Below are 26,298 nucleotides of genomic sequence, written 5' to 3' on the forward strand. Positions count from 1 at the left end.
CAGTTATAAACCGTTGCTAAGGCAGGGGCAGATGTGCCATGAACTGAGTCCAATTCATTTTTTATCTCATATGGAGTTAAACCCTTTAAATGAAAATGTTAAGATTACCGCTCTGAACTCGTTTTTTTCCATTTTTCTTAACGAACAATTCTTTTTTTTCAATTGGTTATAAAAACACGTAAACTCAGAAGACGTGGACTGTGACTGCACCATATATCTAGTCGGGAGTGGTGCTGACTGAAAACAGATGATTTGGAGCGATTCGCGCGCCTTCAGTTGGTCATTCTAAGGACTTATTGAACTACCCTCGTACTTTCAAAATTATGTTACTTGTAACTTTTTCAGTAACTTCGTTAATTTTCGAAAAAAGTAACTATAACGTAACTTAGTTAATATTTTCCCGGTAACTGATAACTTTTTTCCAGTTACTTTTTCGTTACTTTATCATTTTTCTGTAAATCTTTTTTTTTGATTGCTTTTATACAAAGGATGAGAGTTTTAAATATTGCGCGCGTCGAGTAAGCAAAAGATTATCGTTTTCGCGCTTGCTTTCATTTGATTTGCAAACAAGCAAACTTTCATTTTGGATATATTGCTTTAAGCGAATTCGAAACTTCGAAGTTAAGTTTTGTCTAATTTTAAAAATTTGATATTATATGATGATTGGGATATGATTGGTATGATTGCTGATGATTGAGGAACTTACCCATCACTGGTTACTACGTATACGTTGCCTAAAAACCAGACACTCAAAACCCATCTGAATTATGACCGATAGCCTGTCTTCCAAAAATGTGCACATGGCATACATTGGGACCGGCATTTATCCGTTCTTTGGACGGATAAATTGGAGATTTTCATTGCAGAGGTTTAAAAGACGATATTAACCTTCCTTTTTCCTTTTTATTGTTTACAAATATAATTTTTTAAAGGAATAATTGTTAACAAAAATTAGTTATTGTTGAAACATAAGTTTTAAAATAAATATTGCATGTTTTGAGGCTAGAAAACTTCATCCTCTGTTTACACAAAAATGTCAAAATACAATGGTAAGTGTTATGATCAGCAGCTTACTTGCATTAGGAAAATAATTATTAAAATTAATTTTTATAAATAAATAAAAAACTTATTACATTAAAGTGATCTTCACAACAAAACATAACTGAATTCCGAGTGTTACGTTGCACTATTTCCAACCACTTTTTTCTTCGTGAGCCTTTTGCGGCACATATAAATAATTTCAAAGGTGTTTAGGCATCTAGACACAAAACACCAGTGATAAGTAAAATTTTCCTGTAGTTTTGTATTAACGTTTTCCATTATTTATGTAATACAACTGTGCATGGAAAACCTCTGCCGCCACAATGTGACGTCATCATGACATGAAAGTATTATCACTTTAAATTTCAATTTATATTCATTTAAATTTATAAATAAATAAAGCTCCTTTTTCCCTTTAAGGCCATGTGACGAGTGGGTCACGTGACCACATTACTACCTTACCGCCACTTTTTTATTTGCCAACTTATTTCACACGAAGCACCGCATCGAGTTCAAAGTTTGGGTTAATAAATAAAAAGCACTAAGAAAGGTGGGTCTGGTCCTAAATTTTAATAATTAATAAAAGAAAAAAAATTATTGACAACAAAAATTTTTTTTTATAATTATACAAATTTAGGACCAGACTCACCATTCTTAGTGCTTCTGGTTTAGTATCCCGAAATTTCAACTCGATATGACATTTCGTGTGAATATAAGTTAGAAAATTTAAAAAGTGTCGGTAAACCAGGAATCTGGCCACGAGACCCACTCATCACATGGCCTTAAAGGTATACTATTATTATATTTTTTAATTCTACTTCAACATGGATTGGCTTCTAAAATTTTGGTCATCTAATCGGAGTGAAAAAGATATAAGTGAGTGTGTGAGTATTAAAGAACGGGAGATTAGTATGAGTGCTAAACGTAAAATTCGAAAAACAAATTATTAAACGCGGAAGGAAAAAAACTACTAGGTATGTGTGAGGACTTTGGTTTAAGGATATTAAATGGTAGAACTAAGGATCATTTAGGGTGTAAATGGACGCATATCTGCGAAGACGGAGGCTTGGCGCTACATTATGTTATAGTCTCGGAGAACGAAGAGGTTTGTCCAATTAAAGAAATTAAGATCCAAACGAAATAATATCCGATCACCTACCCGTGGAATTTAAAATAGAACTAGTTGGGCCAAAAGTTTTCGAAGTTCTGGTCGGTGGAGAGGTGGTGGGAGGGAGGAAAAGTTAGTATGGAATAGCGAGAACGGGGAGTTATTCAAAGAAAAAATAAAAGAATTGTGGACAAATTACGAAGTAAGAGATAATAAAGGGGAGCAACGGGAAGATATGTGGGATAAATTTAGGGATAGCATTTGGCCAGCTGCAAAGGCAACAGGTTTAGTAGTCAAAGATAAGAAAAGTCGACTAGAGGGACTCGTAAGCAAGAGAGAAAAAGAAGTTTAGGGAGTTAAAAAAATGAAGAAAGGAGAAAGAAAGAACAAACACTGGAAGGTGAAAGAAAGCAAGAATATGGGATATTTTTGGATATCGCTAGGGAATTTTATGAAAAAAATGAAAAGGAGAGGGGGCAGAATCAGAAAAGGTAAATGGAAGAAGCACTTCTAAAAATTACCTTCATCAGAAAAGGCAGAGAGACGTAGGGAGGAGTGACATACAAGGCAGAAAAGAGGAGATGGTTAGGACAAAAGAAGTAGGTATGGAAGGAAGACCAGGGGGTGAAAAAGAGAACGTAGGAACGAGTAAACTAGATAAGGAGATAACATTAGAAGAGATGGTTGGGAATATTTAAAAAATAAAAACAGGAAAAGGCATTGATTAATAACCGTCTAAAGCGAGAAAAAGGAAAATTATATACTGCATTCATTGATCTAAAGAAGGCATTTGATACGGTGGATAGGGAACTTCTCTACCAGAAATTGCACAAAAACGGAGTTCAAGGAAGGATGCTGGAAATGGTCAAGATAATATACAGGGTTACAGTCAACGAGGTCTTGACGGCAGAGGGGAACACGGAATGTTTTGAAACCAGAAGAGGAGTGAGACAAGGAAGCTCGCTGAGTCCCTCACTGTTCAATATATTTTTGGACGACATAGACGACGAATGGGTTCGAAAAAACGAAGGTGGGACAGTAATGGGCAACGAAAAAGTGTTCGCCCTTAAATTCGCAGACGGCAGATCAGTAGTTAAAGATTTCCCGGAAGGGCTAAGGAATATGCTGAAAACTCTGGAGAGGTACGTGGATATAAACGGACTCGAAGTAAATGTGAACAAGTCCAAGATAGTTGTTTTTCGAAAAAGAGGGAGGACAAGGGCAAAAATTTCAGTGCTAGATAGAAGATTATATCTGATGAACGTTCTCGTAAAATCTGGCGGTTTGTATGGAGTAGAAATTTGGGGTTAGGAGAGGTGGGAAGATTTGGAAAGAGCGCAAGCAAAATTCACAAAAATGTCAATGGGTTTAGGTAAAAATACTCCTGGATGTATCTGGAGATTGGAAGCAGGTCGAAACAGCGTTGGAATAGAAACAAGAAATAGGGCTAGTAGATATTTAATCGGGATTTTGGAAATGACGGAAGGTAGGCTGCCGCATATTTGCTTCAAGGAAGAACTCAGAGGTATTCAAGACAAGGATCCTATAGAGTGGGCCAAAGGATTAATGGAGGCCCTGAGAGAGGTCGGAAACGGAGAAACTTTGAAGTGGGCTTGGGAAGGAAAGGTGGAAAAATTAAAAGAGATTAAGAATAATTTCGCTAAGGGCATTAGGATAAAAGAAAAACAAGAGATCCAAATGGATTGGGTTAGGGTAGACGAATCTTCTTACTATCAATTGAACAGGATGTGGAAAAAGGAACTGGGGAGAGAGGAGTACTGGCGTGATAAAAAAGTAGGATACAAGGACAAGAACCAATGGGCTAGGCTGATATGTGGCAATGTAGGTAGATCGGGAAACAAGGTTTCAAAGAAACAGGATGCAGGCTATAATGATAGAAGATAGAAGATAGGGTTGATGAAGTAGAGAAATGGGTGGAAGATAGGCATGGACTCAATTTAGTAATAAGTTATGTAACACTTTGTCGGGGCAACTGAATATCGGTCTCTGCAGATATGCGAGCCAATTTGAGAAATTTTCCAAAGAAAAGGCAAGTGAGGAGGTATGATAGTATGAGCATGTGATTTGTAGCTTTTTGTAACGAAGCAGATCAAAAGTAACAAAGTATAAGAATATATAAGTATTATTAAGAAGGTATAAATGTAGTATATGTAAAAGTCCAATGAGGATGTACATGGAGAAATAAAAATTCTATTCTACTCTATTCTACCATCAAACATTTGTAACTTTTTCTATTCCTTTAAACAAAATTTCACAAAAAATGTTTTTGATAGATTTTTTCGCAAAGTTTCTGGGGGTCATATCGATTTTTGAAGAAAAAAAAATCAAAATTTAACCCTTAATTTTTGAAAATCAAAAATATGATAGGACGGGTGGCACGCGATCTCGCCTAATGCGCTCACGCCAAGGATCTTTGTGCAACGCTTTAGTGTCAGTTTTTTTTTAAGTTAAGTAATTTTATATGCTACTAGAATAACTGTGTATTAAAGCTATTTACTGTTTAAAGATTTTTTGGTGGTAGTTTCAACAGTTCTATTCTATGCAAGCAGTAATCTATTGTCTTCTGATACTCGTGAACAGACACAGTGTCATGAGCTAAGTTATCAGATATGATTGCAATACTTACGTGCTTGAGCTCTCCAGCTTTTTTTAAATAATAAATCACCGAAGTGAATATTGTAAATTGGTTGCTATTGCAGTGTAATAATTGCGCTGCATTCTGAATTATGAATTCATCAGTATCCATTGCCCCATATCAGCTATGCTAAGTCATTTCCTACCCTGATATTTTTTTCAGAATATGTCTTGCGTTTTTGTTCTTTATGAAATTACCAAGAAATTATGATTTCTATACTTGAATGTTTAAAGTATGTAAACACCACCGAAACATGCTGTCTGTAAAAATTAAAATGCTGACAAAGTGTTTGCCTAAAAGACGTTTATTTTTCTTACAATCCAATTACAATTATTTAAAAATTAAATTTAAATTGCAAAAATCAAACTTCGCAATTTTGAGATAAGAGTTTTAAGTCATTAAAGGTTTTGTAAAGTTTTTATATATTAAGAAAACACATGCGGTCAATTGAAAAATAAAACGTAAATAATGAAAAATTAAATCACTTGGAAGTAATACATATTACTAACCGAATCTTGAAATCCCATTTACAATATTCAATACATTTGAACTTTATAAACCTTCAGTGTCTTATAATATATTCATTGTCAGGAGAATTTCTTTTGGACCCTGCCCCCCCTTTCATTTTTACGTAACATTTTTTATATTGTTGTTGAAAACAGAACAGACGTATTATAAATTAAAAAATTAAGAATTGAAAATAAATTAAAATTATTAAATTTAAAATTAAATTAAATTATTAAAATTAAAAATTAAAAAAATTAAAACAATATTTTTATGTAACACTAAATACTTTTTCAATATTTCTCTAATCGCTTGAATAACACAATGCTTTGATGTGAAAGAAGCTAGAGAAGTATTAATTATTTGAAATAAAATATTATTTTAATTATTTCTAGGAACCTAGAATTTTTTGTAGGAATTACAGTCTTAATTAGATCTACACAAATTTCTTACTCATAACTTACACAAATTTGAAATTACATTTTTTTAACCAAAATAAACTTTATAAAAACCAATTGTGCAACAAAAATACACAAGAAAGATAGAAAAGAATTAGATTGCTACATTTTTCTAAAATTCTGTAATATGGCAAAATGCCTTTTTTTATTCTCTTGACACCGGGCAAGATTAAGTTTAATTAAAAACTCCTTTCCTAATTATTAGCCACCGAAACGGAGTACCGACAACGAATTGTGAAGTTGGGCTAGTTCAGGTTCGTACTTGTTCATTTTCGGCTGTACACGAAAAATATTGCTAAAAAAATTGACAAATGTATTTTATCATGTTTACAAGATATAAATGGCACTTCATACTTATTCACAAAAGTTCTTTTATTGAAATTTGTATGTCATTGGCAAAGGCATTCATCATCAAGGATCGGCGCTACGTACGACAAACAAGCAAGGCTGGTTGAAGTCACACGGGTACAGGCACATCCGTGGATTGTTCGCCGGGGGTAGCATGTGGATGAGATTTCCGCATTTCAAATCTTGTACCTGTTGCGATTCAAATCTCACCGTGTTGGATTCGGCGCGGTTCTCTTGGGCATAGCGGTCTCGAAATCTCACTCCATGCACCGTGACACTACGGTAGGCCAGAAGACCAATCTGAAACATCTGCGCAGCAGGGAAGAAATTGGGCAGTCTACGAACCGATGAGTGAAGCAAGTTCGTTGTGTTTGGTCGTTCGAGCCTCGTATGAATGTTGGTTCAGGCGAACCGTGGGGCGGTAGATTAGTCAAGTGAAGAAGAGATTCTTATAGCAATGACTCCCAGAAGGATTCCATTGTAGAACATTTTTAGAATCAAATTAAATTTTTAGAGGCGCGTTTCAAAAGTAAGAGGGACAGTGAAGAAAATGCGGATTTGAAAAACTTGACTAAGATGGTTGTTAATTTATCCAAACAACTTAAAAAGATAAGAGTATCAAGTCAAGGGAATTCAAATTCCAATTCAAAGAAAGATGTTTCGGACTCTGCAGGTAAACAATCTACCGGGAAAATCTCAAACGGTATGCTACAGTACATGAAGTAAGGTATAGAAATTAAAAATGAAGGAACTGAAAAAAGTTAGGCCAATTACCCAATTGGGCTACTTCTCAGATTCTAGGGCGGGTATTCCTGCCGATAGCATTGGAAGGTGTGAAACATGAAGTACCTTTTCGCGTAACAGACGTGTTATCACCACCTTGTATTTTAGGCTGTGATTTAATGCGTAGATTTGGCCTGATCCAAAATGGATATAAAATCGCGTGGTATTTACCTAAGCCTTCCGACGATGAACAGATCGTTCACCATGGGGATGGTAATTCAATTTCTATAAGCGAAGATGAGATCAGATAACAGAAGATCTGCTGTGGTTTAGTAGAATTTGCTTGAGTTCGAAAGTGATCGACTGCAGAAGTTTCTTGCAAAAGTTATTCCGCCCGACGCTACAAAATATGATCGAACCCACGTCATCGAACATGAAATGGGTATTCAGACACATTCCCCAAACAAACAGAGACATTCTCGGGGTTCTCCATGTGCATTGGAGCAATGTATGACAAGGTCGATAAATTATTAACAGAAGATTTTATCGAACCATCCAACTCAAAATAGTCTAGTCCAGTCGTGATGGTAAATAATCCTAACGGTGGATATCGTATGTGCATTAACTATCGAAAGGTCATTGAAGTCTCTAAGGGTAACCTTTTGGGTTGAGCGGGGCACCTACGACCTTCCAACGATTAATTAAAAAATTATTAGGTCAATAAATGCGATCCAACTGTATTATCGCCGCTAACCATTAGCCCCGAGAAGAGCATGTTTTGGCGACCAGATGTACGATATTTAGAATATCGAGTCAACGAACAGAGTTTGCAACCAGATGAGGAGTGCTTGTAACCGGTTCTGCATTACCCAGCAACACGTAATATTCGCCAGCTTAGAAGATTCTTAACTTAAACCAGCAGGTACCGGCGCTTTATAGAAGATTACGCTTTACTATCTGAGCCCTCACACGCCTATTATGGAAAAATAAACGTTCGAATTGGGCGCAGGAACACGAAGCGGCATTCGCCGCGATTAAAAAGGCACTCTCGTCGGGCCCAATCTTATCATGTCCGAATTTCGAACTCCTCTTTGTGTTAAAAAGTGACATCAATAGTTTTGGCTAATGCGCTGTTCTGTGACGAATAATATAGGGGGAGGATCCAGTAATTGCTTTCGCAAGTCGTACGTTATTTTATGCCGAACGTCGGTATTCTACAAGGGAGCAAGAATGTCTGGCGGTAATTTGGAATATATCCGTAAATTTCGTCATTTCTTGGAAGGTTTTAAATTCTCGGTTATCACGGATCATATCAGTGTACTATAGCTGCATAATTTGCACATCTGACTGGTCGTTTGGCGCTTTGGTCGCCAGAACTATTAGAATACCGGCTTGAAATAGCCCATCGTAAAGGTGTTCTACATCATGTACCTGACCCCCTTTCAAGGATGTATGAGGACGAATAAATCGCTGAGGTCTGTGGAGCGGAAGTATTTGATGACACGCATAGTAGAGCAAGTGATAGTTATATCATTGTCTTTCACGACTACTTCACTTTCTGAAAAAAATTATGACTGAGTTAACCCCTTCACTGCGGATGATGTGTATACACATATCCTGATGAAATAAGGCATTTCATTGAAAATTGGTACCAAGGGGTTATTTGGGTCGCTGAATACGAATTCGAGGTCAAAATTTCAAATTTCAAAATGGCTGATCCAATATGGCGATCAAAAATTTTGAAAAATCTAATGAGTTTGTGGATTTGGATGCAAATTGGTACTAGGGGGTTATTTGGCTTGCTGAATACGAATTCGAAATTTGAAATTTTGAAACGACTGATCCAATAGTCGACCTCGAATAAAAACACGGAGTAGACATATGGGCAATATAAGAGTTGCCATATTGGATTAGCCATTTCGAAATGTCAAATTTTGACCTCGATTTTGTATTCAACGACCCAAATAACCCCTTGGTACCAATTTTTATCCAAATCTGCTAACCCATTGGTTTATTCAAAAATTTTGGCCGCCATATTCGATCAGCCATTTTGAAATTTTGAATTTTGCCCCCGAATTCGTATTCAGCGACCAAAATAACCCCTTAAACCCCTTTTTCAATTAAATCCATCCAGTAGAACGTTCCGCACATTTTAGGCCCACTTTGCAATTTTCGATCTGCGCAGTGATGGGCATTTGTGGATTCGAATCAGAAACAATGGGATGTTCATCTCCATGAATTTTGGTAGGTAATAATACTGCGGTCAATACTACCACTAAATTAGGTCCGGCGTGGCATATGCTCCCCTCTAGTCGATGAATTGACTAATGATAATGGAAGGGCACCCGGGCTTTTCACGTAAAGGATCTCAAACCATATGTAACACGTTAGGCAGAGTCATTATTTGGTTCGGTTTCCTTTACCTTGATTTTAATTTTTACATTTACCTCATTTGTGTAAAATTTAACCCCCCCCCCCCGTTTTTGCCAAACGTCCATGTTTTGAGACCCTCTAAATCCGAAAGAAAGGTTCTTGCGAATGTGTCTCACTATCTCTCTCTCTCTCTCTGTTTATGTGTGTAGATTTTTAGTTTGTCAGCACGATAACTTTCGAAAGAATTGACTGATGGGATTTTGCTTTTGTAAACTCTTTTAGTATCTTAATATAAAGATCAAATTCGTAAGTCAGCCATTTTGGATAAAAATTCAAAAAGGGAGCACATTTTGAATATTTTTGAGACCACTTTTTTCAAAATTCAAAAATGTTCTGCCCGGATCTTTATAGTATTTGAAGAGGCAAACAATTTATCCAAAGGACATTTTTGATAAAAGCAGAATTTACCAGAGTTATAGTATTTACAAAAATTAAAAAAACACACGAAAATGAACATTTTAAGCCAAATGACGCACGATATGAAAAACAGTCAAGAGAAGAAAAATGTTGCTTTTTAAATTCCCTGCAAGATTATCATAACAACTTTGTCAGTTTTCTTGAAAGATCAAAAATTCAAATTTTGACAGCATACAAAAATAATGGAAAATCGAAAATTACATTTTTTCATTCACCTATTTCACAGTCTTTCCAAAAATCTCAATTATGTAAAAAATGACTTTTTTGGTTCAAAATAACGTACAGCCCACAGATATTCACCGATTTGGGCAAAAAAATATGAAAAAAGCTTAGAAGATTTCTAAGAGAGTTATCGTGCCTGATTTTTGAATCAGGTTTTCAACTTTTGTATAAATAAACAAATATGACGAAAAAATTGCCATTTTTTCCATTTGACGTTCCAGGTGGTCGTTAATAACAGGAAAATTGTTGAAATCGCTTTATTTGCATATAGTAACATTAGTTAAGGACAGTCCAATATTGGACAATTTACCAAAAAAATTTTGAAACAACTTATTTGTTGAACAATTTTTTCTACAATTTTTCATAAATATAAGTTTTTTCAAGTTTCATTAATAATTTGTTGATTAGCCTTATGATTTTTTTAAACAAATGCATCAATCAGGCATTTGTCGACAGAAAAATCCATTTTTTAGTATGTCAAATTTTTAAATTAGGAAATTCATGAAGCCTTAAGCAAAATGCATAACTTTTTGATCAATTTTGTGATTTTTAAAATCAAATTTAATTTAAAAATGTATTATTGGGGCACCTGTCGACGGAAAAATTCGTTTTTTTTTATCTCAGACTTTTAATTTACATCTTCATAATAAATTTTGCAACATTCATGATGAATTGATAAATTTTATGATTTTTAAAAATAAATTTAACAAACAAATGCATTATTCGGGCATCCGTGGACGGAACAATTCGTTTTTTTCGATGTATGTCTTTTTAATGGGGAACTTCATGATTTCAGAAAAATTCATAATTGGTTGATAAATTTTATATATTTTTGAAAATAAATTTCATAATTAATTTGTTTAAAGAAAGCATAAAATTGATCAACTTATTCTAAAATTTTGCTGAAATTCTAATAAAGTTCCCAACTGAAAAGGCTGGCATTGAAAAACCCGAATTTTTCTGTCGACAAATGCCCGAATAATGTATTTATGTATCAAATTTGTTTTTGAAAAATCACACGATTAATCAATAAATTATGAATTTTGCTAAAATTATCATAAAGTTCCTAACTTATAATTGTTTCCATTCAAATTTCTTGCAATATAACTTGAAAAATATATATTTATGGAAAATCGTAGAAATAATTTGTTCAACAAATAATTTCTTCATACATTTTTTTTTGTAAATTGTTTAATATGGAATATCCTTAACTAATATTAATTTATGCAAAGAAAGCGATTTCAACCATTTTTCTGTTATTTACGAGCACCCGGAACGTCAAATAGATACAATGACTATTTTTTCGTCATATTTATTTATTTATAAAAAATTAAAAACATAATTAAAAAGCAGGCACGACAACTCTCTTAGAAATCTAAACAGCTTTTTTCAAATCTTGCTCTGTTCAAATCTCTCAATATTTGTGGGCTGTACGTTATTTTGAACTAAAAATGTCATTTTTCCCCCTCTGCGGACCTGAAATGTGAAAGCTATGCCTCATTGCTGAAACTACCCCCCCCCCCCAACCCTCATTAATCGAAGTTTCGTGGGTCACTGAGGTAGGGATTTAATTTAGCAGTTAAAAAAAGGAAAGGTAACGCTGATGTGTAGACAATATGTGCTACGTTTAAATCGTAAAAATAAAATTAGAAATGAGAAAATTCAGTAGTTGCAATAGAATGTTTAATAACAAATTTTTTTAAAAGAATGTGCATTTTTCAAAAGAACTAATGAAACTACGTCTGTTTCAATATCAATGCATGTTATAAATTGTAATAATATACATTTATGGAAATGATATACAAGTTGAGATATAAATTCGAGTGCAAAACACTAGATACGTGATGACAATGTATTCGTTAAAGCCGAAGGAGCTTTAACAAGAAAGAAGTCACTATCACAAAATTACAGTTGTCGATGCTTTGACCTTTAGCAAGAACTTATCGGAGAAATGATTGTCTTCACCCCGGAGTCGTACCAGAACCAGATACCCTAATTGACATGTTGTGGGCGGAATCAAACCACTTTCGGATTCGGTCACGTCGGAACCAATCGGTTCTTGGTTAACAAGAGGAGATAGAGGAAATGGGGCAGATTAGCGCTCATGCCCTGAGGAGGAAGGCACTTTCTGACGTAATGGGTGGTCTGATATCCTTGGAGAGGTTCAGGCAGAGGACGGAAGATCAAAGGTTGGAGTAATCGCCACAGGGACAGCCTGACTTACATAGGAGCCAATATGGTCCAGGAGGAAACGCCCGTTATGGTTTATCATTATTATGTTTATGGTTGATATGGTATTATGTTGGTTGTATCATTATGGGATTGAAATGTTATCACAGTCTTATACTGCCCAATATGTCTAAGGCATTTTTGGTTAGAGTTGGGTTTTTATTTGATCATTTTGCACGCGGATGTCCCGGTATATATCATCAGTCACAGACGCATTTTTATAATGCAATCAAATGATCTGATAAGAGCAGTCTACCGAGATATATTGGACAAACACTGGTTTTCACCCCATAATTGACTTACTGGTTTGCAGTCAAGTACACGATGAGGGGACCTACAGCTTAAGGTGGATTCCGAACCACCAGAACCTCAGTAAAGGTACATTAAAAAATTTCTAGAGGTACCGCCACAAGGATCGAACCCTGGACCTCTGAGGTGAAGTCCGAGTGTCTAACCAACTGAGCCACTGAGGCTCTTATTATGGTATTATTATTATTATTATTATTATTATTATTATTAAGTGTTTTTATTAAACTTTTACTCGGGTAAACCCGGTTATACATCATAGCCACGGACTTAGTCAAGTGACTGATGAGATTAGAATGTTATAAGTTAATTCAAATAATTTAATACGATGGTTGAAACCTCCTGCGATGATGTTGTAGGTTATTCAATTACGAGCGGCCACGAGCGTTGGAGGTGACAACAGTCACCTCTGGATGCTTTCTTAGAGCTACCATACGCCACTCTACGGTTTTTAGTCGCTCGCTTCCTGATGATCAAGAAAGTTTCTTAGAATGCGACAGGTGTTTAAGAAAACCGCCTTCTGAGCTGCTGCCAATATCCTACTGACTCCTAAATGTTCAAGATGTTCAGTGCATCTTGCGTGTACATGGCCTGTAGCCGAAATCACAATGGGATGAATAGATGCATGATTCACATTCCTCCATATGGTCTTTACTGCATGCCTTAACTCGCTACACTTGTGGATCTTGGTTGTATAGGTTGACTGCAAATTTCGGTTAAGTGTTTGTTTCAAACTTCGCACTTTCATAATAAAGACAAACCAATTCCTCTTTCATTGTGATATCCCAATTGATGCTCTCCCACGGGATTTCTGTCGAGGTGGTTGGCTGCACATAGCTAGCGCTAGCCAAAGCATCCTCAGCAGGCACAGTTGATGTTCCACTGCTTACCGTTTGTCGCAGATGTTCTGCTGGCCAGCTGTTTGATTAGTGAGATCTGCTTGACCATCTCGAAGCTCACCATCGCCAGCGTCCCGCATGCTGTGGCCCCCAGCTGTGGCTCCAGGGGCGCCCCGACGATCCTCGGGAAGGGACAAGCGTTTCAAAATCTTTAATATATTCTCCATTTTTCATTGATGGGTTTTGGTGTTCTACTTAGTCCCTCTCCTCTTTGTTATCAGCCTATTTGGCATGGGAAACCCTGTCAGTAGCAATGCTACCGCCAACATTGCCGTCAAAGTCATGAGAGGAGAGCTCAAGCCCTACCGCGACATCAACGTGGAACACCTTCATTATTATTATATATAAAAACATTTGTGTGTGGAAATTTTGTCACAGGCTTATACTGCCCAGCATGTCGAAGGCATTTTTGGTTAGAGTTGGATTTTTTATTTGATCATTTTTTTCACGGGGCTGTTCCGGTATATATCATCAGTCACGGACGCATTTTTATAATGCAATCAAGTGATGTGATGAGAGCAGTCTGCCCAGACATATTGGACAAAGCCTGGTTTTTACCTACAGCTTAAGGTGGGTTCCGAACCACCAGAACCTCGGTAAAGGTACATTGAAAAATTTCTAGAGGTACCGGCTCAGGGATCGAATCCCGGGCCTCTGAGGTGAAGTCTGAATGTCTAACCAACCAAATAATATATTATTATTATTATTATTATTATGGAGAGCCTCAATGGCTCAGTTGGTTAGACACTCGAACTTCACCTCAGCGGTCCGGGGTTCGATCCCTGAGTCGGTACCTCTAGAAATTTTTTAATGTACCTTTGCCGAAATTCTGATGGTTCGGTGTTGGTATGGTATTATGGTTGGTTATGGTATTATAGTTGGTTATGTTATTATGTTATGGTTTGTCGTTATGGTTTATCATTACTATGGCATTACTTTTTTTATTTATTCTTTTGTTAAGTGTTCCAATTGTTCGTTCGAACTGAATTTAGTATATTTTCTTTCTTAACGTGGTCTATCATCTAACTGTAAACGATTTTTTTCAAAACCTTGGAGAGACAACAAAGTATGGCAACAGGTCATATGAGGAAGCGGGAGAGAGAGAGAGAGAGAGACAGAGAGGGAGCGCGAGAGAGTTGCAACATGAAAAGGTCCGCAATGCTCATTTCAAATATCGATATTAGGACTAGTGGGTCCGCGGGGGAGTATAGACATATGGCGCTTCCCCCTCCACTTACAAATACACTCTCACTTATGATTCGAGGTTCGGCAGGCGGTACTGCACGTGAGCTTGTACACCGAGATAACATACTTACTTTGCTTGTATGATCTCGTCTTACGCTACGTTAGTTTAGGTTAATTCATCATATGATAGAACACATCCATACTAACTTAGTGTAGAGGCACTCCTCTTCACACTAAATTAGTATGAATGTGTGCTATCATAAAATGAATGCACCAAAAGTAACATAGAGTTAGACGAGATCATACAAGAAAAGTAAGTATGTTCTCTCGGTTTAGTTGTGGGTTTTGGGAGGTGTTTTTTAAAGCTATGAATGAAATAACTCTCTTTCTCTTGCTCTTCCTCTCCCTTCCATACTCTTTCTTCCTCTCTTTCTCTCCATCCTCTCTTTTCTTCATCTCTTAACGTGACTGATGATTTAGATCAGTTACTCGATTTCTTTATCGGAGTACAGTAGAACGTTAAACAAATTTTTGGATTGGAAGCACATTTCAAATTGTTGTAATGTAATAAAACAAACGTATTCAGCTAGGGGAAATTCCCGCCAGGAAAACATGTTCCGAGTCCACCACTATTTCGTTGAGAGAGCGAGTGTGGTGGTAGACGTGTGCGAGATTCTCCTCTGTGAAGTACGCTGCACAGTAGATACGAAATATCTGTCGGAATACTAAGGGTCGACTAACTTTTCAAAATAATAATATATTAACACCAAGCACAAGGCGGAAAGATAAGTTATAGAAATAAAATGTGAGTATATATATATATGACAATCTATGACATTCGGTTCGGTTTTTATTCCTCTAGAAACAAACCGAAGGGCCTATGACAAAGCCACCGAACGCGTCCTCGGCTTGCGGATAGAGGGTCCCTGTACCAAGGGTTTCTGCTGAATATGGTAACAAAAATAGACAGTCGCGAACAATTGTCCAGGGGTGGTACCGAAGGAATTGACCCCCAAGCGGAGGTGTGAAAACCGTGCCGAAAGCTGAATGGTACGCAGTCTTATCCTTGCATGCGACGCTCTACAAGGATGGACGAACCCCTTTCCCAGCTTCTCGTGGGAACAATAATAGCTACACCAAACATAATTGTAGTAAGTGCGGTTCAAAACAACAGAATGCGTCGGCAATGAATGCGTCGGCATGGTCGGCCAACCATGCCGACCACTCTAGAGCTAAGGGAGCCAATGAAGATGTATTCAATGCGAAGGTTCAGCGGCATCGCGGGACCTTTAAGTGGACGGAGCGACTGAATAACGACTTGCTAGAGTGCTACGATGCGAGTGTGGCTCCTGAACGGGGTTATATGGCACGGCTGTATGCTCTGTGGTGCGAGAAACACCCGGAGCTATCGCACTTTTCGCATCAAAGTCTGCGCAACTATGCCGAACTACTCCAAAAAAGGGGCTATGTAAGCGGATCGCCTACTCTACCACAGCTAGAACAAGCCGGCAACAGAGAAAGAGAGGCGACACTAAGACCAACCGCGGGCAGCCATACAATAGAGGAAGAGCGATGCTTTATGACACGGAGAAACATCAACACCAAGGTTTCTCTCAAGTCTAAAGATCTGGCTGAAATGGATGACGAGCTTCGTGGACATTTTTCCGAAGAACCCGACCTCTGGGCTACCAATTATTGTGTGTATAATGGAGCGAGTGCTTTGGCCAGTGCGAACCGTAAAACAAAACCAACGGTTGAGCAGAAGACCAAAAGACGAATGCATCAACTTGCTATAAAGATAGGCTGGCTAAGACAGTAGGCGTCCCGCATTCAGTGTGTGATTGACTACATCACATCTGGCAGGAATTTTATTGCCAAGGTTCGAAATTTCTCGCGCGAACTCCTGACCCGTAATCACACACTTAACAAGTCAAAGCTGCTTATTATCAGGCAGCATATTGCTGAGAGACTACGGATACTATCTGACGCTAAGAGAAGTCCAGAGCGGAGGGAGAGGTTGGTCAGAGAAAATCAACAGTTTCTGTCTGACCCATCTCGAGTCTTCCAAGACCCTCCAGTTACTGTCGACCACCTGCCCAAACCAGAGGAGATCAAAGTATTTTCGAGAGAAGTCTACGAAGTGCAGCATAGACTGGACGAAGACTCAGAAAATATAAATAGCTTCAAGGAGCTGTGTGATGCCCTCATAACACCTGATGAAGAATGCCAACCCATCACTACTGAGAAGGTGAAAAAAGTATTAAAAGGGATGAAGAACTGTTCCGCTCCGGGACCAGAATGTATCAAAACCTTCTGGTAGAAGAAACTTCCTTTAACCCATCAGCATTTAGCCCGTATTTTCACCTCATATTTAAAGTCGGAAGATCCGATTCCGGAGTGGTTGGTGGAAGGGCGCATAATACACCTGCCAAAAATAGACAACTTAGCTGACCCGAAGAATTACAGGCCAATCACTTGACTGCACACACTGTATAAGATATTCACAGCTATCATAAATGATAGGATTGTTCGGGCAATTGAATCTGTGTGGCAAGAAATATATGAACAATGAGGCTCAAAGAAAGGCGTAGCGGGATGTCGGGAGAACCTGCTCATCGATAGATGCGTCTGCAAAGATGCAGCATTTTAACAGAGTGACCTATCGATGACCTGGATTGATTATCGGAAAGCTTTCGATTCGACCTCCCATAGACTTATCATATGTCTTTTGGAAAGCTTAAAGGTTCATCCGCAAATCGTTAATTGTTTAGAAATTGATGCCACTTTGGAAAACCAGATTTAATATCTCATCTGGAAAAAATGTTGTGACAACTAACAAGGTCACCTTTCAGAGAGGTGTCTTTCAGGGCGACAATATGAGCCCACTCCTCTCTTGCCTTACATTATTCCAACTATCTCTAGAACTTCGCCATTCCGACGGGTACTTTTGCGGCAAACCTGCAGATCGAAATTACGAGGTCACTCATGTATTTTACATGGACGATCTTAAGATCAATGCTAAAAACAAAGTGCAACTACATCTAGCTCTAGTGATTGTCGAACGATATACTAAGGAAATTAGAATGGAATTTGGGTTAGAAAATTGCGCCCAGGTTTCTTTGAAGCGAGGAAAACTTAATGGCATCCCTGAAGACCCTGAGCTCGTCAATAGAAGCGCTATACGACACCTTTGCGCTGGAGAGACTTATGCATACCTGGGCGTGCCACAGAGCCGCATTCAGCATGTGACATCTAGAAAGGATACTTTCCGAAGCAGATACAAATGTCTCATCCGGCAGACTTGGTCTTCAACTGTCGGCGAGTAACAAAGTACCTGCAACGAACATGCTTGCGGTCCCAGGAGTACTCTATTCATTTGGAGTGGTTCCATGGGCGAAGAACGAACTCAGATACCTTGATATCGGGACAAGAAAGATTATGCACATAAACAAAAGCATCCATCTTAAGTCTTCTGTTCCGCGACTGTACATCTCACGCCGTCAAGGTGTTCGCAGAATATTGAGTCTTGAATGTCTGATTAATCTGGGTACAGCGCATAGAGTCGCAAATGGAAAAGACCCTCTTCTTAAAATGGTCAGGAAGCACGAAGAAGTGGGCAAAGGAGCGTTTCTGTACAAAGAAGCGGAGGAGGCTGCTGAAACACTCGGACTTAACTTCAGTATTAGGTGTGAGCAAAATGCATCAAATCTTATCTATCTCGTGTACTCACTCCTGAAAGCCCGGATTAAGAAAGCACAAGAGAAAAAATTTCGTGAACAGCTCCTCGATAAGAGGATGCACGGTATGTTCCACAAAAATGTGAAGGATCAGTCAATGTCTTGTGAGCTAACGCTTGCTTTCCGTAAATCGCCCAGATTGAAGTCTGGTACGGAGGGTTTCATTTTGGCATGTGGGGACGGTATGTTATTTCCACCTTAACATACCGTCCCCACATTTTGTGCCAAGACATTCTTGATGATAGCTGCAGGGCGTGCCATGCATACCCCGAGCATTTAGCTCACATACTATCTAGTTGTCTAACTCATGCAGGAACGACCTACATTCAAAGACACAATGCGGCACTAAGAGTGCTTTATTACCATCTCTCTCATTCTTACGGCATTAACCTTAATATCGCTCCTATAAATGCTCCTAGGGGAATCGAGTCAATTGTCGAGAATGGGACGTGACGCACATACTGGAACTTTATATTCTCGACAATTGTTTCTGTTGCACACTCAAGGCCTGACATGGTTCTTCTTGACTTCAGGAAGCGAACCATGTTCGTTATCGAATTTTCGACACCAGCTGACAAAAACATCATAGCCAAGGCGAATAAAGAGAAACAGAGATATAGAAACGAGTTGCAACGATTGTACCCGGAATATTCTGTTAAACTAATCTTCCTTATCATCGGCTCTCTTGGAGGTGCCAAACTTTCACTCTTTCATACCCTGAAAAGCATCCCTAGCCATAAGAAGACGTACAATAACCTGCCTGTCACGCCTGAATGGACCGAGTTCGTGGGTCACACACTTCTGACCCACAAAGAACCCTCGAGGTTCCTTTTAATTTTTAATTGGCGCCAGATAGGGTCCTCTCTATCTTAACCTCGACCACGATGTCCTGGCGTCGTCTAGCAGGAATGTTAGCTCCGATTTAATATGAGTATGGGGGGGGGGTAGCTCTCGTGAGCGAGAGAAAGAAATTAACACCATCAAGATCCAGAATTTCGTGAAGCTAAATCTCTACTTATTTATTTATATAAAAGGAAAAGGTTATTTATCGGAGACCGTACTCTCCTTGAATACACTGCGTCGCGAAGAGACGCGGATTCTAACCGAACATTATTCGAAGAAAATATAAATGAATTTTTGAAGTTCACATTTCACAGATCCCATTCCCATGGGATGTTTCAGATCAGCCTGCAAACCCTTCTGATAAACAAGGAACCCGAGATAACGTAGTCCAAGTAAAAGCTATATGTATCGTCTGCCTTTCAGGCCATTACTACGGGACTGCGCCATCCGCTATTCGAAAGCTCAAAAATGCCTTTGGCTAACATTCGGGTCACATCATCTTGCAAATCTTTAAACACATTCGGAGACACCCGATAATACCTTTGTTTAACTTTTGTTGCCGGATTTTCATCCCTCCTCTCCACTTCCAACTGAGTTCGGTTTTACTGTGATTCTCGTTCTTGTATTAAGAACGATGGTATTCTCGATTTTTACCATGCACGTTACCGGGGTCTGGTTTGCCTATTCTTTTCTCTCTCTCTGGTTTGCATATTCTCTTCCGGTAGGCATCGGTCGTCCTGAGGGGTTAATTTGGGACTGGAGGAAGAAGGGTTGACCCTTATGCATTCTCTCTTTTTCGGTTTCCCGAACAGTTGCCAGAAAGATCCCATTCTTTCGTATTCTTTTCCTCTTTGCCACACTGGCGACAATAATTGCACCTCCGATTTTTCGGACAACCAATTTAAAGTGACCTTTCTGTCGGCAGTTCCAACATTCGTCCTCAGAATCATCCCACTGTTTTTTCGAGATGGATGACTCCGAGCTGCCTTTTGGAGGTTGCGCCGACGTACCTTCAGACGCCTTTTTCGAATTCCTTCGGTTCCGAGGGCCCCCATTCGTTACGTATATTGGACTCCCCGGACGTAAGCTAACCCGTAGGCTCTTATCTACTCGAGTTCGCATCCGATCCATGCTTTTGGTTACTGATGGCAGCGATAAGCGTTTTGATCAGGTAGGCCAGCTCCGCTGATCTCTGTAAGACTTCGCTATCAACTGAATTCGGGGCGATAGCGGTCAAAGAATTGCTCTTTTTAGCTGGAGGCCCTTTTCTATTGTACGCATTTTCAAGGATAAGTGATTTTTCTGGGGGCGGCGGAGCCATTTCCTCGCCTGACGTGGATACTACACGTTCGTATTCCGCTGCTAGGACCGCCAGACCATTGTAGTCGGTAAATTCGTAACGTCTGATGGCCCTCCTAAAATCGGATTTAAGATTCGCGTATACCCGGTTCATTTGGTTTTCGAGGTGCATTGGCCTAGTTGAGAGCTGATATGGACTATACATGCAGGCCAGGTAGTACGCTACTGGTTCATCTTGGCCTTGCCTACGTGAGAGGAACTGTTCTCCCAGCCTTTCTTGGTAGAAAGTATCTCCAAAGAGGGCCTGAAAATGCCTCTTGCACGGTTTCCACGTGTTCCATCTTCATCTATTCTGACGGAACCAGTGCCAAGCAATCTCCTTTAGCAGGAAGGTCATCGTGACTAACAACTCCTCGTCTGTGAGGAAAGAAGCGGCTCTGCCCTCTTCAACTCTCCAAGAGAAGTTGTCCACGCTTGAACCCTCTTGTCCGTTAAAACTGACCTTCCATCCTTCTACGATTCTTGTCACGTCCCTTGGTTAGCCGAGAGGTCACATAAGGCCTCGTACCCATCCCTGAGCATACACGTGACTCGCAGTGCCTCCCGGTTCAAATTCATACGGACCTCTTCGCCCAAGCCCGTCTTGCTGAGCATAGCCCCTATATACCGGCCTTTCCTCCCACCCGTGGGAGTACCTGTTCTGAAACTCGCGACTCTGCTCCCTGTTCTGTTGCCATGGCTCATGTTTACCCTGTCCGCCTGTTCGGAGATACCTTGTATCTTGGGACGAACTACATTTCGCGCATTGGTATGGTCTTGGGGACTAACGCCCCCATACCTTGTGTCTTACGGCCAGCTCTCGGTCACTCTTGGTTCTGAGGCACTTTGGGGCCCATATCTGTCGTAATTTACCGATCCGCCCCTAAATATCCCTGGTCTTTCATGCCCGAGCTCTTCTTCCCTTGCTATGGTTAGGTTCATTTGGGGGAAGAGGCTCGACGCTGGGTAGTGTTGGGCAGTTCGGACCATTCGGTGCCCTTCACATTCCTCAGGCCTTCGCTCGCGGTGCTCATATGGAGCAAATTCTCGTGTATCAGGCTCCGGAGAATCCTTTGGATACCGGCAAACCTCTGTTTTTATAGTCCTGCTCCATTTCTCGGTTTTGCAGTTTCACGGTTGGTGGGTAATACGTCGCGTGAACCGTAGGTCAGCGGTACCGATGCTTGGTCTTCCCGGTTTCGTATTGGTAAGTCCTGAACCCAACTGTGGCCCACAGACCTTCTAATTGCTCCCTGTTCTTTCTGGGGTATCGCGCTGTCTCCAGAAACCATGTACCCCAACTGGGGGATGTGTCTTGGTGCTCATTTGTCCAGCTGACCCTAGCCTGAATTCCGCAAGGACTAGTATCAACATTCGCAAAACGGGGGTCTGCTACAACGTTGGCTCCCTTGCTCCCTTGCTCCCCCATCCCTGGCCAATGTCGGTTCCCATGGTGGGTAGTTTCCAACATGGTGAACGTTCGGTGGAACCCGATGCGCTGTTTTGTGACTTCCGGGGACCTCGCGCCGTCTCATCGGCCTGTAAGACCTCCCTAGTTAGATCATTTGCCCAAGCTAGTAACTGCGCGATTATTGCGCCAATTTTGGCCCTAGATTGCCTATCATATCCCTCAACCAAACTTTCCGACGTAGCCCCTACCGTATTGTCCTCCCGCATTGTCCCTCTCTCACCTAAGTCGTAGGGATCCATTACTCTGTCTCGTGTGTGAGTCAATTATATCAAAAAAAAAACTAGATAAATGTGCATTATAATATCGTACAAAGCTCTGGGACCTGTTTGTACGTTATAACATTGCGCTTTTTTGCAATATACAGGTTTTGTTATATCCTTTTCTCCGTGTAAGTGAACTGATGGTATACAAGCTATATTACTATTTCACCAAAGTTAATAAGTTGTTCTTCTATATTTTACATACTTAATAACTTAATAATACTCGCCGGTGTAACAAAAATAAGTTACATTGAACGTTACGTATAATACTTTTAGCTATTTATTCTTCTTAGTTTATTGCCAAATATCGCATAATCCACAGTTTTCTGCCCTACAAGCTCGCATAATAATCAATTGTTTCAGCGTAAGAGCAAAATATGAAAAATTAAAAAATGACCCTTTCAATTTTGATCTAAATTATCCAACTCGGAAATAAATTGTACAAACTATTCGTACTGATTTTAGGATCGCGATCATCATTTCGAGATATGGTAAATGGGAAATAAAAGAAATTGTTCCAAAATTGCTTTCAATTCATGCGAACAGAAGATAAAATAAATGATTTAAAAATGGCTTTTTCAATTCATTGTTAATCGCTGATGCGATGGTAGACCCTGGATCAAGAGATAATTACATCTTAAACAATTTTCTAATTAAAAACTATTTTAAAATTCAGGGACTGAGAGTAAAAAAAAGATCAATTACAATTTAACAATAATTGGGAGCCTCAATTTGTAGGAGAAGTCTCTTTATTTTTAAATGTAAATAACAAATCATTATGTTTCAGATTTATCGTCCCGCCTTATCCAAGATGTAGCTCAAGAGTAGTCCGCATTATCCGAGTCATGTGCATTATACGTACACATGAACTTTTCTTAACCAAACAGAGCAAATATTTATAAACCTCTGTTCTGATTAGTTAATAATCTAAGTACTCTCTAAGACAAAAACTGCCATGATCGCTCTTAAATAAAGATACGGCATGGTCGCGTTTCAAGAGCCAATACGGCGAAACCTAAAGACATGTAAAAGTAGATCTCGGAAACCACTAGTAGAAATATAAGAGAAAAAATTTAATTCATTAACAGGAGAAAAAAACACTTTTTTAATAAGTATTTAATTCAAGAAACAATAAGTAATAAAAAAATTTTACTTTCAGCGTTTCTCGTTCGAATTAAAATTAGCTTGCAAACCAATAGTGAAGAGAACACAATTAAATTTTAAAGAATGATTTTCTCTGACTGAATTTTATCATGATGGAATAATCACTTACATATACAAAAGAATTAAACATTTTTCACTTTTGTGCAACAGCCTGAAAATATCGATATTCCTGTATTCTTCCATTTTTATTGGACTAGTTGTTTGCCTTCAGAGAAGAATCATTACCAAGATAAAAATTTGCATAATATCTGCTTCAAAACGGAAAAATTTTTGTCTCTCTTCAAAAAAAAGGGCGAAGCCTTAGAGCGTATAGATAAGGGCGAGTCGTTGAAGAAGACTGCAAGCTGCAAAAATCTTTTGAACCTACTAACCGAAAAAGCATGAAGGCCAGCGACTCTGGAAAATTAGTAGATTATTTTTTTTACGGTATACACAACAAAGAAAAAAAGGGCTCCAATTTCTGGACCGAATCTTCAGGCAAAAACAATGTCATTTCGCTCTCTTTCCTTAGAATTAAAAAACGGAACTTTTTATAGAAGTAATGGCTGGTTAGGCAGATGGAAAAAGACGTGGTATGCTACAGTTTAGCATTTTGGAGAAAAAATTATCTACAGATAATTCTACCCCATTTAAATTCAAAGATCAGATCAACCAAGAAATGAAAGCTGGCGAATATAGTTTACAATTGTGATGAGACTGGCCTTAATTATAACCTTTTACCAAGTTAGACTTCGGCATCACAAGTTGAGTTATCAGCCACAAGTTATAAGCGAAGCAAAGAATGAATAACCATCATGGCATGCATGATTATCAGTTTCAGTTTTTATGAATCAATAATATGATTTATAGCTTATTTATGATTTATGCATTATATTAAAGTTATCAATCGCATTTTATTTATCCATTTTCCTTCCTAACGTTTTATTAACTGAAATTTCACCCATGTTCTATATTTATACAAATTTTAATCACTTTTTTATAAAAATCATACTTTTCAGCCATTCAATTAAATGTTGATTATAATCCTTCATTCCAATGAAATTCTCATGTATTGTTACTCAAATTTAAAGCACTCAGTTATAAATTAATATCAAATAACATTTGAAAATATTGAGGACAAAGTAATAAAACCAAGAATATTTACTTTTAATTGAATACAAACAAACTTAATTATCGATTAGTATCGTTTTTCCAGGTAGGGTTTCGTAGACTTTAGAGCGAATAGTGCGAGGGCTCTGGTTGTTCCTCGCTCCATAGAGCATGCAGTTGTGCCATGTAACCTTCCCGTTCAGGGGCTATACTGGTATCATATCACTCTAGCAGGTCGTCATTAAGTCGATCCGTCAACCCAACAGCCTTAAGGCTTCGCCGGTCCATCACATTGATTTCGCCTTGATTGGCTCTTCCAACTCTAGGGTTGTCGGTATTGTTGCCCGATCCATTGTCGGGAGCCCTGCACGTTCGATTGCATTTAACCGCACTTACTACAACCATGTTTCGTTTACAATTATTGTTCTCGTGAGAAGCTAGGAAAAGGGGTTCATCCATCATTGTAGAGCCCCACATGGATCTTCCGTTTGGGGGTTAATTCCTCCAGGACCGCGTCTAGCCAATTTTCCGCGATTGCTTATTAATTATTGCAACTATATTCAGCAGAAGCCCTTGTTACAGGGACCCTCTATCTCATGGTCGCAAGACATGGCTACGACTGAAATTTTACCACGATTTCGCTGGGAGCTGTCACAACTGTACCCAAAATATACGGTTTAAAGTAATTGTTCTTTAGATCAGTGCTCTGATCTTGCTTGTACTTGCGAGCTGGATGCAGCAAGCTGTCATCCTTGAGCATCGAGGATTTAGAATTCTCCGCATACTTTCACAGCGTGGGATAAACAATCGCTGTAAGCACGTGCTTCGCCCATGGCATTACCCCAAACAAGGAGAGTAGAACTAAGACAGTAAACATGTTAGTCGCAGATACCTTGCCCAACGGAGACAGATTAGAATACCAATTCTGTAAAAACAGACTCTTGTATCTACTTCGAAAAGGCTCGTTCACTGATTTTAGTCCTGAATACGGCTCTTAGGATAGCCTAGATATGGATAGGTCTCTGTAGCATCAATGTGTCTAAATAAAGCCTATTAATAATAGCTCCGGGTCCTCTGAAACGCCACTAATTCGTCCTCTCTTCAAATGAATCTTGGCACACTTTTCCAATCGAAAGCCCATACCAATATCTCGTGTATATATCTCTATAGCCCTTAAAGAACTCTAAAACTGCCCTGCACTAGAAGCATAGATCTCCATGTCACCCTTATAAAATACATGAGTGACCTTATGCCCGCAGTGATAATTTTCACTGAAGAGGTACCCAGAAGAACTGCATAGTGCGAGAGATATTAGCAAAAGTATGATGCGAAAGTGGAGAGGGTTCATGGTTCGCTCTGAAAGATGCCCCTCTGTAAGGTGACGCTGTTGGTTGTCACACAATAATTTTCAGATGAGATATTGAATTTAGTTTTACGGAGGTGCATCAAACTCTTTCTGCATCTCACTATGTCTGGATGAATGCGCGTATAATAAAGAAAAGAAGTGAAATGAATTAAAATCATAATTGCAATATAGAAAATACCAAATCATAAAGTTTAAAGTTATTCACTTAAAACTAAGCAAAATAAAAATTCACAAACTCAATTCTGTGACTGGAATTGATGCCTTAGAAAGACTTGTTCGGGAAATTTATTGTAATTTGTAGTCTTAAAAAATGTACCCGAAAAGATTTCCCATGTTGTTTCTCCAATTGAAAATTCTCTGCATCTGTTAAAAAAAATACCACGTAGCACGATGTTCTAATTCACATGACGCACGTATCTGGTATCTGGTATTTACTGCAAGTATATTATGCATAAGTGGCGTCTCCCTAAAAGACGGATTACTCCTATTATTTTTACTAAA

The 26,298-nt window shown here is 38.8% G+C and overlaps 1 protein-coding gene across 4 annotated transcripts in view; it reads right to left on the reverse strand.

The window, feature by feature from the left end:
• The window catches only part of LOC117178065 (fibroblast growth factor receptor substrate 3), a 128,203-nt gene that overhangs the window by 37,400 nt on the left and 64,505 nt on the right, over nucleotides 1-26,298 (reverse strand). The gene's annotated exons all lie outside the window — the stretch shown is intronic.

The sequence above is a fragment of the Belonocnema kinseyi genome, chromosome 8 (assembly GCF_010883055.1).
Source record: "Belonocnema kinseyi isolate 2016_QV_RU_SX_M_011 chromosome 8, B_treatae_v1, whole genome shotgun sequence".
Classification (NCBI taxonomy): Eukaryota; Metazoa; Arthropoda; class Insecta; order Hymenoptera; family Cynipidae; genus Belonocnema; species Belonocnema kinseyi.